A 12,943-nucleotide genomic window follows, 5' to 3' on the forward strand; every position below is an offset into this window, starting at 1 on the left:
AGGTACTGTGATAAAAGCTCCCCTGAGGGGCTTCCCTGGTGGCGCAGTGGTTGGGAGTCCGCCTGCCGATGCAGGGGACACGGGTTCGTGCCCCGGTCCGGGAAGATCCCACATGCCGCGGAGCGGCTGGGCCTGTGAGCCATGGCCGCTGAGCCTGCGCGTCCGGAACCTGTGCTCCGCAACGGGAGAGGCCACGACAGTGAGAGGCCCGTGTACAGCAAAAGAAAAAAAAAAGTCTGCTGAGTACCAAGGAGGGTGTAGTCAGGTCTACTGGAACCAGAGGCATTTATTTCCCAGGTGCTGGGGAGGAGAGACCATTCCAGGGAGGAGGAGAGTCATCAAAGGCAAGAAGTTTTTAAGAGCCAGTCATTTGACTTGGCATAACCACTGATTATGGCCTTTAATTACATACCGTCCTGAACTGTCACTTAGCTGCTTTGTGCAATAGCGACGTTTCATGCTTGGAGTGGGTGTAAGACAAAAAAAAAAAAAAAAAAGTAAGAGGAAGTGTGGGCAGTGATGGGATTTGTGAAAATCAGGAAAATGGACATTTGGGACCTGGTTTCCAATCCCAGTGCAACCACCTGTTGCTGGGAGACCTTGGGTAAGTTAATAACCCCCCTCTGTGATTCCTTTGTGCAAAAGGGTCCAGAGTCCACCCATCACCAGCACCTGGAGGTTGCAGTGTTTCTTTGGAAGCTCACAGGCAGGAAGGCAGCAGAGTCCAAAGTTCCTGCATTTTTGTCATCCTGCAGGTCGGTGGCCAGTTGGGCTGAGACAGCTGGCAGCACTGTGGAAGCACCAATAGGCCTCCAGTCCCATAATTCCTCTCCAGCTATGTGTGTGTGGGAGAAGGGGGGAGGGTCACAGGGGACACTGAGGTGAAGCCATAACGGTGGGAACTTCCTAGAGGAGGGAATGGCCTTTTAGAATGAGGGACCTCCAGAGGCCAGCCTGTCAGACTTGTGTTCTAAAATGACCCCTGCGGGCTTTGAATTTATGAAGGTGATCAAGTGCCAGGACAGAGGGTCAAAACCACTGAAAGAAGGATTTATTACATTTCCCAAGAGAATGGGACGCCATGCCATGCAGGGCAACAGGGGGAAACCCGGGTCTGATCAGGTGGCAGCAGAAAGGAGGAGGGTTAGGGTTAGGCTCAGGGTTAAGCAGAGGCCACAGCCTTTACTGGGATGTTCTTGAGAAAGGCAAGACAGGGCAGGGTATTCACTTAGGATTGGCTAGCTTGAATTATTCCAGTGGCTTGGGCTACAGGGGTGGTCTCCAGTCATCCCGTTCCTGGCCCTGGGGTGATTCAGGGCAGGGGAAATAGTCTCAGTGTGTATGAGAGCAGAGAAGGGGATGGGTAGGGTGGGCCTTGGGTCTGCCAGTCTGTGCAGGAAAGACGTGTTCCAGGCCAGCTGTCCCCACCCCCAGGAATTAGCTGGCCCTGGTGCTGGTGGGAGGGTGATCCTGGACTGTGCTTAGTCCTCTACGATACTGTAGCGTTAATATTAACCCATCTCACAAGGATACGGTGAGACTTAGGTGTAATAGCAGACACTTCATAAAATGACAGCTGTGTGACCTGTTTCACCAGCCTGGGCTTCAATAATCCACATCACTTTTTATGTTATTGTAGTAAAATACACATAACATAAAATGTACCAACTTAACCACTTTTAAGTGTGCGGATCAGTGGTACTAAGTACATTCCCATCACCATCCATCACCAGAACTCTTTTTATCTTGTAAATCTGAAACTTTATACCTATTAGACAACTCCCCATGCTCCTGTCCCCACCGGCCCCTGCCAACCACCATTCTACTTTCTGTCTCTATGAATCTGACTACTCTAGTGAAATTATACTGTATTTGTCTTTTTGTGACTGGTTTATTTCACTTATGTGATGCTGTCAAGATTCATCCATGTTGTAGCATGTGTCAGAATTTCCTTCCTTTTTAAGGCTGAATAATATTCCATGGTATGTAGAGACCACATCTTGTTTATCCATTCATCCATTGATGGACACTTGGGGTGCTTCCACCTCTTGGCTATTGTGAATAATGCTGCTATAAACATGGGTGTACAAATATCTCTTCAGGACTCTGTTGTGAATTCTTTTGGTCGTATACCCAGAAGTGGAGTTGCTGGATCATTTGGTAGTTGTATTTTTAATTGTTTGAGGAACCATCATACTGTTTTCCACAGCAGCTGCACCATTTGACATTCCCAACAGTGCACAAGGGTTGCAATTTCTCCACAGCCTTGCCAACCCTTGTTGTTTTCTGGTTTTTGATAATAGCCATCCTAATGGGTATCTTGTGGTTTTTGTATGCATTTCCCTAACAATTAGTGATGGTGCACACCTTCTCATGTGCTTATTGGATCCTTGTATATCATCTCTGGAGAAAGGTCTGTACAAGTCCTTTGACCATTTTTAAATCAGGTGGTTTCAGACTAAGACATTTTAAAAATATATTTATTTATTTATTTGGCTGCACTGAGACTTAGTTGCTGCACGTGGGGTCTTCATTGTGGCATGCGGGATCTTTAGTTGCGGCATGTGGGATCTAGTTCCCTGACCAGGGATGGAACCCAGGCCCCCTGCATTGGGAGCGCAGAGTCAGCCACTGGACCACCAGGGAAGTCCCTTTTTTAAAAAAAAATGTATATGGTCACTCCTTGGTATATTTTTTTAAGATTTTTTTTGATGTGGACAATTTTTAAAGTCTTTTATTGAATTTGTTACAATATTGCTTCTGTTTTCACATTCTTTGGCTGCAAGGCATGTGAGATCTTAGTTCCCTGACTAGGGATTGAACCCACACCTCCTGCACTGGAAGGCAAAGTCTTAACCACTGGACCACCAGGGAAGTCCCTGAGATATTTTAATTAATAAGCTGAAACATGAAATTTGGTAGGTAAAATTTTGTACTTGTATTTATAAATGGAAGGAAGACTTTTTTTAAATGTTACCTAAGAAGAACAGAGCAAAATGGAAGACACAGGCTCAGAAGGTAGCACTTCTAAATATAGGGCACATTTCACATAGGACTTCAGAGACTGACACTAGAATCCAGTTTCCTGAGTCTTGATCTAGCACAATGGCCGCTAAACTTGTTCTCAAACCAGTGTTTTCTCATGACGATGCTCTTTCTTTCAGTCATGGTCTGACACACAAACAGACTAGTCCATGCTTATGTAAAATTTCCACATTTTCTAAGAATTTACTTTCATTTATTTTATTTTGGCTGCCCCGCATGGCATGTGAGATCTTATTTCCCCGACCAGGGATTGAACTTGAGCCCCCTGCAGTGGAAGCATGGAGTCTTAACCACTGGACTGCCAGGGAAGTCCTCATTTATTTTATTTTTAAGCAACCACAAACCACTTTTTGGGGGGAATAATGATTATAGAAAAAGAGTTGTGGCACAAAAATGTCTTTTTCTCTGCAAATGAATGAAATTCTTATAGGATATGCAAGAAATTATTTACAGTGATCTCAGGGAGTATAGAGAGTATGTCAAAAGGTATCATTTGAATTTTGTACCACCTGCACATACTATTTATTCAAAAGGTTTATAATTTTCTTTTCAACTAAGATAAAAAAACAGAGACCAATATTTAAGCAACTTACAACTTAAAACAAAATTTTAAGGTAGTGTAGATGTTAAAATCTGACTTTGTCATCCATATACCTTGTGTTTTAGCCTCTGACGCATATTTATTGGTGAATGAAGATCATTGACATTTTCTAGAAATAATCTAAAAACGTTGACTAAATCTGGTGACATGGAAGATAGGGAGGGGCTATTCTTTGTCCCAGGTTTTGTGAGTGTTCATTTGACTAGGAACGAGGCAAACTCACTCTTCTTTCATAGCTGTCAGCCTGTTCTCCAGAGACATTACAAGCAAGTTCAACCGCCTACAACTTGCAGTGCAGACCTTGGGAGACTTCCCTGAGCAAACAGTATAGAAGAAAAAGTCCAGTTCTGTGTCCTCAGATGCATGATTCATTTGCTAGCAGCTTTTAGCTGGAAGGGCCTTGACAGAAGCTTTGGTAGAAAATTACACCAAGAAATAATGAGTGTTTGGAGATGGGGTTCATAGATGTTACTTAATTTTGCTCAAATACTCATAAGCTTCCCACAGGTCCTGAAATTTGTGCAAATAAGTACCTGAGGTCATCTCCAATGTGCTTCAAATATTTAAAATACTTCCTCATGGGAGGCTGGAATTCAGCATGTTCAAAATGTGTAACCATTTCGTTTTCTTAAGAATCTGGAACACTAGTCAGGCCCTGATTTTTCAAATTGTTCACTTTTGTAAAGAATATAGTAACCTGTTTAATAGGCCTGGTTTTCTTCACCATATTCTTCTATTATCTAGAGTTAGGACTAATTTTTTACTTCTTAGGGAGGCACTGTAACATGATGGTTGAGGGTGCAGGTTTTGGGGTCAGGCTGCCAGAGTTCAAATCCTACGTCAGTGGTCCCAGCTACAACAGGAGGATAATAATAGTACCTCTCTGACTCATTGAGGTGTCCTGAGGATCAAATGGCATGAACTGTTTGGCAAGGTTTTAACGTACATTAACCACTAGCAAATCAGCCATTTGTTGTTATTTTTATCCTTTTGTTTTTGGAACCTCCAGTGTACAACATTAATCAGAATGCTTGGTTCACAACCCACTATCTTTATTGGCCTGTGCATGGAACTGTTTTCTTCATTTTATTTAATTTGTGTTAATTTTTGTATATTAACTGGATTTAATACGATAGCAGACACACACTAACCCACTCAGTCTTAGAACTAGAATACTGCTAATAATTTGCATCTAGTTAAAGGCTCTTATCTTGTCCTATTTTTAGCCTTCTCCCCTCCCAGAGATAACCACAATCCTGAAGCAATATCGTAACAAATTCAATAAAGTCTTTTAAAACAATACATTAAAAAAATAAGATTTGCACATTATTTTGCTACAATGATTTATCCATGTTATTTCATGAGCTCTAAATCATTTATTTTCAATGTTGTATAATGGTCTATCATGTGACTAAACCACACTTTATCTATTCTATCAATGGGAATTGGGACTGTTTCCTTTTTTCTTTTCTTCTTTGACACTGTTTCTATGTACATGTCTCTGGTGCATTTGTGCAAGAATTTATCTTGTGCATATAAATATAATAGATGTGCTAATTTATATACACCTGAATATTAAACTTTACAAGATAATACCAAAGTGTTTCACAAAATGGGTGTACCAATTTACATTCTCACTAGGAATATATAAAATATCACATTGGTCTATATTCTCTCCAACACTTGGTATTGTCAGACTTCTTCATTTTTAATCATCAAATAGGTATGAAATTATATCTCATTATGGTTTCTGTTTCCATTTCTCTAATTATTGATGGCATTGAACATTTCCTTATATGTTTATTAGCTAAATGTGTTTCCACTTCTGTGAAATTCCTGTTCATATCTTTAGCAGGCAGCCAAACTGGCATTTCATTGTTGTTGATCAGTCTCCTAAAGTTTGTCCATTGTGTTGATTTTTTCATAGAACCAACTTTTGGCTTCTTTGATTTTCTTTATTGTTTTTCTATTGTCTCAGTAATTTCCTCTTTAATGTTTATTATTTCCTTCTTTCTGCATGCTTTAGGTTCGTTTTGCTCTTTTGTCTTCCCAGTGTCTTAAAGTTAGTTTACTGATTTGAGCTCTTTCTTCTTTTTTACAATACAGACTATAAATTTCCCTCTAAGCACTGTTTTAACTGCATCCCATAAGTTTTGGTATTTTGTGTGTTCATTTTTATCTATCTCAAAGTAATCTCTAATTTCTCTGGTGATTTCTCCTTTGATCCATTGGTTGTTTAAGAGTGTCTCATACTTTTCACATTCTTGTGAGTTTATCAAATTTATTTCCGTTATTGATTGCTGATTTAATTCCACTGTGATCAGAGAATACACACTGTACAATTTCAATACTTTAAAACTTCTTTAGACTTTTTAAAGGCCCAGCATATGATCTATCCTGGAAATGGTCTATGTGATTTAAAAAGAATATGTATTCTACTGTAGTTGGGTACAGTGTTTTATAGATGTCTTCTAGGTCTAGTTAGTTTATATTGTTGTTAAAGTCTTCCATACTCTTGTTGATCTTTCTACTTAGTTCTATTAATTATTGAAGGTAGGATATTAAAGTCTTCAATTATTAGCATTGAATTGATATTTCTCCTTAATTTCTATTACTTTTAACTTCATGTATTTTGGGGCTCTGTTGTTAGATGCATATATGTTTATAATGGTTATATCTTCCTGATGGATTGACCCTTTTATCATTCCAAAGTATTCCTCTATATTCAGTAATTTTTTTTTCTTTTAAAGTCTATTTTGTCTGATGTCAGCAATGCCCCTTCAGCTCTGTTTTGGTTACTCTTTGCTTGGTATGTCATTTCTATCCTTTTATTTTCAACCTTTTTTATATTTAATGTAAAGTGTGTCTCCTATAGACAGCATATAGCTGGAGCTTATTTTTCTTATCCACTCTGACAATCTCTGCCTTTTGATTGAATTGTTTAAGCCATTCACATTAAATGCTATTATTGATATAGCTGGATTTGTGTCTAGCATTTTGCTTTTTGTTTTCTAAATGTCTCATGTCTTATTTCTCTCTTGTCTCCTTCTGGGGCTCCCACCATGCATATGCTGCTCTGTTAATTGTTGTTTCAAAGGTCTCTTAGGCCCTGTTCACTTTTCTGTAATCATTTTTCTTTCTCTTCTTCAGACTTGATCATTTAAATTGTCCTAGCTTCATGTTTGCTGAATCTTTCTTTTGCCTGCTTAAATCTGCCTTTGAACCCCTCTAATGAATTTTTCATTTCTCTTATTGTACTTTTCAGCTACAGAGTTTAGTTCTGGTTTCTTTAAAGGTTTTCTACCTATTGATATTTCCATTTTGCTCATACATAGTTTTCTTGACTTTCTCCATATCTTCCTTTCTAGTTCTTGAGCATCTTTAAGACAGTTGTAAAGTCTTTGTCTAGTAGGTTTGCTTTCTTGTCTTTCTCAGGGACAGTTCCATAGGTTTACTTTTTCCTTTGATTGGGCCATACTTGCCTATTTTTTGGAATGCTTTACGATTTTTTTGTTGAAAACTGGACATTTGGACCTAATGATGTGGTAACCAGATTCTACCTCCTCCTCAGGGTTTACTGTTCTTTTCTGGGTTTGGGGTTTTTCTGGATTTGTTTTTTGGTTTGTTTGTTTGTTATATTTTTATTGTTTTAGGCTGTCTCCTAAGGATCTGCCAAGGATCAACATGAAGTGTAAACTTAAGATCATCTCAGGCCTTTTCTGAGCCTGAGCCTTTCCCTGGGTATGCATGGTGACTTTCTGCTTTCCTTGTATGTGCAGTTGCTTTTGAGTGCCCTAGTCTTTAATGCCTGGTTCCGAAAATGGGAGAAAAAAATGAAGTGGGGAGGAGAAGGTGCCAGTTCTTTAAATCCTTTGAAGTCACTTTAGCCAGAGGCGGAGCAGCTTGCAGTAGTGAGGGGCATGCGCCGATGGCTGCCCACCTCTGTGTCTGTACCTTTGTGATCAGAAGGGGCAATCAGCAAACAGAACACAGACTTCTGATATTGGAGAAAAGGACCTGATTGCCCACCACGGCTCTCACAAGCTGTGTGCAAGGTCTCCTGCAACTCCTCCACTGCCTGCATGGGCTGGAGGTGTGAGATGGGTAGTTGTCACTAAGCTAAGAGCTGGAATTGACCAAAATTAACCACTGTTTACCATCCAAGCCTTCCCCTGGAAGTTACAAGCCTTTCATAGATTCCGGAGTTCCAATTACTTATATCAGATAGACTCTGCCCGTACTATTGTTGCTTTGATTGGGAGACAGATTCTTGGTGCTTCTTCCTCTACCATCTTCCCAGAAACCTCTTTCTTCACTTTCATTTTTGAAAGATAGTTTTGTAACATTACATAGTTACATAATTACATTCTTGGTTAACAGGTTTCTTATTCAGCACTTTGTCATCCCACTGCCTCCTGGCCTTTATCTTTTCTAATGAGAAGTTAGCTGTTAATTGTATTCGTGTTCCTTTGTCTATAAATAGTCACTTTTCTCTTGCTGCTTTCTAATTTTTCCCTTTATCTTTGCTTTTGATCATTTTTACTATGACGTGTGTGGGTGAGGATCTCTGTGTTTATCCTATTTGGTATTCGTTGAGCTTCCTGTGTGTGTAGATTAGTGTTTTTCCTCAAATTTGGGGAGTTTTCAGCCATTATTTCTTCAAATATTTTTTTCTCTCCCTCCCTTCCCCACTCCTTCCCTCCCTCCTCAGCTTCTCTCTCCTCTTCTTCTTCTTCTGGGACTCCCATTATGCATATGTTGGTGTGACTAATGGCCTACTATGTTTCTCTGATGCTTTATTCATTTTTCTTCTTTTTTCTCATTATTCAGCTTGCATGATCTGTACTTACCTTCAAGTTCACTGAGTTTCTTCTGCCAGTTCAAACCACTATCAAGTTTCTCTAGTGAATGTTTCATTTTGGTTATTGTACTTTACAATTCCAGAATATCCATTTGGCTCCTTTTTATTTGTATCTCCTTATCGATATTTTCTTTTCGATGAGATATTGTCATTATATCTTCCGTTACTTCTTTAACCATGGCTTCCATTGGTTCCTTGAACAGATTTGCAATGGCTGTTTTGAAGTCTTTGTTAATTCTGACGTCTGGGCTCTCTCACAGACAGTTTCTATTGTCTACTCTGTCTCCTGTGTATGAGTTATGTTTTCCTGTTTCTTTGCATGTCTCATAACATTTTGTTAAAAACTGGGCATTTTATATATTGTGGGATCTCTGAACACTGATTCCAATTACTCTCCACCCCCACCTCTGGCTTGCTGTGATTGTTTTCTTTTTTATTTAATCACTTGGCTGGACTAATTTAGTGAGGTTTATTTTCCCTTCTGTGTGATGTCTCTGGTTTCATTCCTTAGAAGGTGCAGCCTTGGGCATGCACACAGTCACTTGGGGTGACAGGTTTTAACGGATCTTTCTTTTCTTACCTGCCTCTTTCCCTGGTTCTCTCTGGTAAGTTAGCTTGTTCTCTCTTGTACAATTTAGCCTGTTGCTCTTGTGGAGCTACCAGCCTCCTCTTAATTGCTAACCACCGGGTTCTCCACTGTTCTTGAGAGCGCCTTAGGCGTGAACTTCCCCTACACACTTGCAAATAAAATAATTCCCTTTGGGGAGAGCTTCAAAGTTCTCTATCCTTATAGCCTGCCGCACCCCTGAGGAAAAAACCTCAGACACCTTCTGGAGCTGGCAGGGGGCCCATGGCCTGCTTCTCTAGCACTGATATGCCTGCATTATGAGCAGAGCTCAGCTGGTACTATAGCCTTTGGTCGGTCCCCTTGACTTGCCTCTGCTGGCATGGAAACTTCACCCTTTGAGCATATTAGGGAGAAGGTGATCAGGGTTCCAGTATTCTTGGCCTGCTGCACCCGAGGTAGAGCCTCCATTCTATAGTGGGAGCTGAGTGGAGGAAGGGAGTCCTGACCTCTTGGCTGCACTTGCCTGGAGTTTAGCCTTTGCAACACAAAGGTGGGGGGCCTGAGAAATACTGGCAGCCTCCCCTCCCTGGGAGATACATACTATAGCCCATGATTGGGAACTGGGAGGAGAAGAAACATATATGCCACACGGTCTTAACTTTCTTATGAGATTTAGATGTTCCTGAATGTTCATCTGCTGTATGCCCTTAGGACAACATGCACAGATTTTAAATGTTTTTTTTCCCACCACTTACGGTATTTATGGTGTGGAGGAGTTCAGAGCTTCTCATGCAGCCATTCCAGAAGCTGTTTACCTACTTATTGTTAATACTGTACAGTTTGTCTCACCAAAAATAGTTTAAAACAATGAAAGTTTATTCATATCCCTTATGACGTTTAAAAAATGAAACTTTTATCATCTCTAAACCCAAACTATGAATTTAGGAATAAAAATTCTGAAGATTTTGAGAGTTTAAAAAACTATGTATCATTCAGAAAAAAATCTCATCCAAGGTTAAAAAAAAATGTATCCAGACATGGAATTGTAAGAGAATATTACTTCAAGCAAACTATTGTTATTTGAAGGCCAAACTTATAATCGCTTTTCTGCTTGTGTGTAAATCAGTTTGCTTGGATATTTTTCTTTCACATCGATTGCATTTTAATACACAACTATATAAAACCATAATGTCCAGAAACACCAGTTACCATCAGCCAAGTGCAATGCTCTTCACTCGCTGCTTATCCAGTTCACAGGGTCCCCAATATCAGGGAGAGTCATAACCAGACAAGCAAATCTGTTCTCTTTTTCCTTTAAATGCTATTCATAGTTGGCTATCTTCTTAAAATTCTGGAACACAGCTGGAGTTTTCTTTTTACAGATCACATGGACTTTTAGATATGTCACTTATGACTGACTTTATAAAAGCCATAGGTTGTGGGTATGTGTGTGTGTGCATAAGTTTTTAAATAACTAAAGATGATCAGGGAATATTACTTCAATCTAAAAAAAAAAAAACACGTATCAAGTGAAACTTTCAACTGCCTTCACCATTATAGTTATACTTCTAAGAAAGGGATTACACAAATTATAGTTAAAAGAAAAAATCTCCTCATGTATTTGAATTTCCAAGCAAAAATTTTTGCTAATAACTTTAGACACCAATGTTTCTTTACTGTAGTGACAGAATTATTTTTAGTACACATAACAGGTACACAACTAATAAACATTTAGATTTTGCAAAATTTTGAAACTTCTTTAATTTGGAATTTGATAGTTCAAACTATGTAGTAGTTTAAAGCAAAGTTTATAGTTGCATTATAAACAAGTATTTTAAAAAGTGGTAACAAATTCTACTCTATTCCAGAAACCCATTTTAAAGAATCTAAACAGAATTGCTGAAATGTAAATGGCATACAGAGAACAGATGTCCAGTGGTCAGGAGTATTTCACAAAGGGATTCTGCAGGGTTTGGAGGTTCGGCAAGTGTTCAGGTCCATTCTAATTCTAAAATTCTACAGTTTTCCTAGAAGTTCTATTAAGAAACGGTTATTTCTTCTATTATTGCCAAATTATATCATTCATAGATGGAGACTTTAGGATGTCACTATCGGTGCTTAAAATAAATGTCATCTTTCATACTATGGTGAAACTCACAAGGGTCTCCTCCCAACTTGTTCCAGACTGAGACCTTGTCCCTGCTGTTTCAGACTAAGTTTCACTATGATTGAAGAGGACCTATTTTAGCCTAAATGTTCTCCTTCTCTTGGCAATGTCATAAACGATACAATAGACAAAATGAATTTTAACAAAATGAATTTTTAAAACATTTCAACAAATGTTTCTTTCAAATTCAGAAACAAGCGCCTGTACCTCAAACTCCCCATGTTAAACATAATAAATGATTTAAATGCAAACAGTTGGTATACATGCTGCTTGCTCAGTTCTCTCCAAATAGGGATTTATGTCTCATGAAAAAAAAGTAGCTTCAGGTTAAATCATAATGCTAAGACACTAAGTAATTATGATGATCTCTTTTACAACTCAATGTTGGATTCTTGGTTCTGAGAACATGGACACACACACACACACAGATTTTTTTTACGTAGATGACAATTTAGATTTAAGATATACACTTTGCAAAATATTTACCCACATATTCTCCAGGAATCGTTAGAGAGATGAAATGTAAAAACAAACTACTTAGAGATTTTGTGGCTTCTAAAAACAGTGATGAGACTCACGAATAACTAGAAAAAACTCCTGATTCCTTAGAGTTAGTTCTAAGTGTTATCAGATGACATAATTTCAAGTAATCATAATTTTCTATTTTTGAAATACTGGTTCATAAAAAATCGAATCTCCATGAATCAAAGTACTGGCATGGCAGTGAATTACACTGAAAATCAGGTCTACAAAAGACACTCTTGGACATCACCGCTGAGTATCTTTAATACAGCCTTCAAAGGTCTGTGCAGCACTTTGAAATATTAAATAATTACAGTTGGAGCAGTTACTCTAAATCTCAGTAGGTAATTCCTACAGCAGTACTTGTTTACTCAGAACTGTTTTCATTTCAAATATACGTAAACTTTCTCACAAAGTCAGGACACAACTCACAGTTTGAACAGAAACCTCAGTATTTGAGTCTCGGCACTAAGTAAAATAAACATTACCTATTAGGATGCTTTTGAATGCAAATCACTCCTTAAGGTAAATGGGATGTAATTTCTAACTTGTGGTAAAAGTGAAGAAATCGTTTTTTATGTGAAGCCTTGACCAAAACCAATTAGTCAAGTGCAAGATTTTCACCTTATGGAGCAAGTCAAACTCTACCCACACAACACATCTGGCAGAGATCTGTATGCAGGTACACCTACAGTTGGGGACTGGATGTCCCTTAGCTCGGGGCAGTGAGAGAAAAAGGCAAGCCGTGGATCAGCCCCCATTGGTCATTGGTCATTACCTCACTGATAGCAATGCCTACTTTGCTTACTGGAGAGTGTATCTTGCAGTGGAGACACACTTCTAATTCTATAATGCCAGACAGTGGGGGGAAAAGAAGGGTCCACTTTTTAAAAATCCATTCTCTAAAGTCTTTTAACCATTTTGATTAGGTATGGAATGACTCATTTTCTGCTCTAAAGACAACCAATCTTTTTTTTTTAAGTATTGACTTGCCAATTTATCTTTGATAAGTGATTAAGAAAGATAAATGAATCTGCTGACTTTACAAATAAGAATATGTGAATAAGAATATATATATTCTGAGAAGTTATTGTCCCATGCGTCTGATTTAAAATGTGACTCCATGCTTCTGATTTAAAATGTGATTAAGTTCTCTCAATAAACTGTTCATTTAAAATT

Source organism: Mesoplodon densirostris, chromosome 20, assembly GCF_025265405.1.
Source record: "Mesoplodon densirostris isolate mMesDen1 chromosome 20, mMesDen1 primary haplotype, whole genome shotgun sequence".
NCBI lineage: Eukaryota > Metazoa > Chordata > Mammalia > Artiodactyla > Ziphiidae > Mesoplodon > Mesoplodon densirostris.